Here is a 4,479-nt window from a genome sequence, read left to right as displayed (position 1 = left end):
TCAATGACAGGGTGTGTTGTGAAACTTCTGGATTTTTGCCTATTTGTTGGTTAAAAATTAGTATCTCAGTGATTCTTAATTTGCATTTCTCTTATGAGCAAGATTGAGAATGTTTGTGTATTTAAAATGCATTTGCATTTCTTTTTCTGTAAAATATCTGTTCATCTCTTGCCATTTTTCTATCAGGGTGTTGATCTTTTATTCTCTTTTAGGAAATCTTTATAGTTAAGATATTACATGTCTCTTATATAAATTATAAATATTTTTTCACAGTTTCTCATTTGACTTCATACTTTGCTTGCGGTATGTTTTATATTATTTTTTGGCCATACAACAGCTTTTCATTTTCAGATATTGAGAATTATCAATATTTCACTTTATTGCATTTAGTTTTTACCATTACTAGAAAAAATTTCCCTACCCTCCAATTAAAGAATTGACCCATAATTTATCTTAGTACTTGTATGATTCAAATTTTTATATTCAAATATCTGGTCTCTTTGAAATTTATTCTTGGAACAGATTCAAATTCATTTTTCCTTATGACTACCTAGTTATCCCACCATGTATTAAAAAAGAAGAGTCCATCTCTTCCTCACTTCTTTGAAATATAGCTTTTATTTATGTTAAATTTCTATATGCACTTGGGTCAATTTCTCAATTTTCTATTGTATTCTATTGGTCTTTTATTCACATGCCAATACCAAATGTTAAAGTATAAAGGCTTTATAGCATATTTTAACATCTGGCATGATGGACACCCACCACTCCCAACACTCGAATTTTTCAGGGTTTTCGGCCTTTTTCTGATTTTTAAGTTCCAAATGAATTTTATAATGAGCTTGTGCTTAGCATAGTGTCCTTAATCAGGAGTGTTTATCGAGGCATTGTCAGACTTAAAAAAAAAAAAGAAAAGAAAAAAGAGGAACTAAGTCCTACCCCAGACCTAGTGAATCTCTGGATATTGGCCCTGGGTATGTACATTTTGAAAAAGTTCTTTCAGTTGATTCTGATAATCCCATTAAATGACTTATAAAGCAGTCCTGAGAGGGAAGTTCATAGCATTACAGGCCTACCTCAAAAAACAAGAAAAATTGGTAATAATTTCTCTAACTCTACAACTTAAAGAATTAGAAAGAGAGCAACAAAAAAGTCCAGAGTGAGCAGAAGGAAGAAGATAATAAAGATCAGAGCAGAAAAAATTACATAGAGAAAAAAAAAATACAAAAGATCAATGAGCTGAAACCGGTTTGGCTCAGTGGATAGAGCGTTGGCCTGCGGACTCAAGGGTCCCAGGTTCGATTCCGGTCAAGGGCATGTACCATGGTTGCGGGCACATCCCCAGTAGGGGGTGTGCAAGAGGCAGCTGATCGATGTTTCTCTCTCATGGATGTTTCTAACTCTCTATCCCTCTTTCTTCCTCTCTGTAAAAAATCAATAAAATATATTTAAAAAAAAAAGATCAATGAAACCAAGAGCTGATTCTTTGAAAGGATAGACAAGATTGATGAACCTCTAGCCAGACTCACTAAGAAGCAAAGAGAAAGGACCCAAATAAACAAAATCAGAAATAAAAGAGGCAAAATAACAGACCCTACAGAAATACAAGGGATTGTAAAAAAAAAAAAAATACTAGGAACAACTCTATTCCAACAAACTAACCTAGAGGAAATGGACACAGTCCTAGAAAAATATGACCTTCCAAAACTCAATTAGGAAGAATCAAAAAATCTCAATAGGCCAATAACTAAGGAGGAAATTGAAGCAGTCATCAAAAAACTTCCAGCAAACAAAAGCCCGGGTACAGGGGAGTTTTACCAAACATTCAAAGAAGAACTAAAGCCTATCCATCTCAGACTATTGCAAAAAATTCAAGAGGAAGGAACACTTCCAAGCTCTTTCTATGAAGCCAGCTTTACCCTAATCCCAAAACCAGATAAAGACAATACAAAGAAAGAGAATTACAGGCCAATATCCCTCATGAACATAGATGCCAAAGTCCTCAACAATATTCTAGCAAATCAGATCCAGTATTACATTAGAAAGATCATACACCATAACCAAGTGGGATTTATTCCATGGATGCAAGGATGGTACAATATCCGCAAATCAATAAAAGTGATACAACCATAGCTGGTTCAGCTCAGTGGATAGAGCGTTGGCCTGTAGACTAAAGGGTCCCAGGTTCAATTCCAGCCAAGGGCACATGCCAGGGTTGTGGGCTCAATCTCCCCCAGTAGGGGGTATGCAGGAGGTAGCCAATCAATGATTCTCTCTCATCATTGATGTTTCTATCTCCCTATCTCTCTCTTTTTCTCTCTGAAATCAATAAAATTTTACACACACACTCTAGAGGCCCAGTGCACGAAATTCATGCATGGGTGGGGTCACTAGGCCTGGCCGGCTATCAGGGACGACAGGGGCCTGCTGGCTGTGGGAGCGCATTTACCACTAGGGGGCAGCTCCTGTGTTGAGCGTCTGTCCCCTGGTGGTCGGTGTGCATCATAGTGACTAGTCGTTCTGGTAATATGGTTGCTTAGGCATATATATACACACACACACACACACACACACACACATACATATATATATATATATAAATTTTTTTAAAAGGACAAAAGAATAAAAAAAAGTGATCAATCACATAAACAAATTGAGATAAAAATCACAAAGTCATATCAATTGATGCAGAAAAAGCATTTGACAAAATCCAACACCCTTTCCTGATAAAAACCCTCAGCAAAGTGGGAATAGAGGGATCATACCTCAACATAATAAAAGCCTTATATGACAAACCTATAGCCAACATATACACAATGGGTAAAAACTAAAACCATTTAACCTAAAAATAGGAACAAGACAGGGATGCCCAGTTTTGCCACTCCTGTTCGACATATTATTGGAAGTGCCAGCCATAATGATTAGACAAGAAGAAGAAATAAAAGGTATCCAAACTGGAAAAGAAGACGTAAAACTGTCATTATTCACAGATGACATGATACTCTGTAGAAAACCCTAAAGACTCAATCAAAAAATTATTAGACTTAATAAATGAATTCGGCAATGTAGCAGGATACAAAATTAACACCCAGAAATCTATGGCATTTTTATATACCAACTAATGGCCCAGTGCATGGATTTATGCACATTGAAAGGAAATTAATTAGAAGAAATATTTTAATATCGCTATTCACCCTTTCTCTATACTAGAAGTGTCAACCAAATTCACGATCAACAATGACAGATCAAAACACACATGTGATTTGTGCCAGCGAGAGCTTTATATGTATTGCACATGTGCAAGTCAACTTAGCCTTTTATATATATATAGAATAAACTTGCTTAATTAGACCTGCTTTCTGAGGTAGCCAAACCTTTTCCAGCCCAGTGAAGCATCCCAACTTCTCTTCAGGTAATTGTCAGCAACACAGCAGTAAATATCAACACAAAGCAGATTATTATTGTAGATCACGCAGGGAGAACAAAGGGTAAAATATTTAATTGCAACAGTGTTTGACTATATTCTGTACAATGAGAAAACCTGAAGTCATTTTCAAGGTCCACCATTTCTTCTTTTCAGTCGGGTCAAGTTTCTAAACTTTCTAAATCTCCATTTTCCGGCTAATGAAAATAAAATAAGATTCCATCGAATCTCCTATCTACCACTCCAGGACTTCTGTGAGGATCAAATGAGATGAGGTACGGGAAAACGCTTCACAGACATTTGGTTAAAGTGTAAAATGTTTGCACATGGCTATAAAGCAAGTTGTGTTCCTAGGTTGAAGAAACTCCAAGGAGGCTAGTCGCTAGGGAGAAGTAGCTGGGCATTGCTCTGTGATGTCATTACCCGGCGCCCACAGCCACTGTTTCTGGGCTGGGCTGAGCTATGGGCCACATTTTACACCATGGGGTCTCAGCACCATGGCTGCGATTTGGTGGTCCGCTGCTCTGGGATGGTGGCAGGGCCTATATTCCACTTGGGAAAAGTTAAGTGTTGCTTTGTCGATGCCAGGCCTGCTGTGCCATTTCTTTGTAAGTGGCCAGTGTGCATCACAGCAGCTCCTGCGTTGAGTGTCTGCCCCCTGGTGGTCAGTGCACGTCATAGTGACCAGTCAGAGAGACACTTAGCATATTAGCCCTTTATATATATAGACTAGAGGCCTGGTGCATGACATTCGTCAACTTAGCCATTTATATATATATTTTAGCAGTCCGGGAGCCCTGGGGAATGGGCCTAATCCATAGTCGGACATCCTTAGCACTGCTACGGAGGTGGGTGGCTCCCGCCACCACTGCTGCACTCGCTAGCCATTAGCCCAGCTTGTGGCTGAGCAGTGCTCCCCCTGTGGGAGCATACTGACCATCAAGGGGCAGCTCCTGCATTGAGTGTCTGCCCCCTGGTGGTCAGTGTGCGTCATAGTTACTGGTCGTTCTGCTGTTCGATTGATTTGCATATTAGCCTTTTATTATATAGGACAG

The sequence above is a fragment of the Eptesicus fuscus genome, chromosome 11 (assembly GCF_027574615.1).
Source record: "Eptesicus fuscus isolate TK198812 chromosome 11, DD_ASM_mEF_20220401, whole genome shotgun sequence".
In the NCBI taxonomy this organism is placed as follows: domain Eukaryota; kingdom Metazoa; phylum Chordata; class Mammalia; order Chiroptera; family Vespertilionidae; genus Eptesicus; species Eptesicus fuscus.
The sequence above is the reverse complement of the archived record's forward strand: the minus strand, read 5'-3'. Positions refer to the sequence as shown.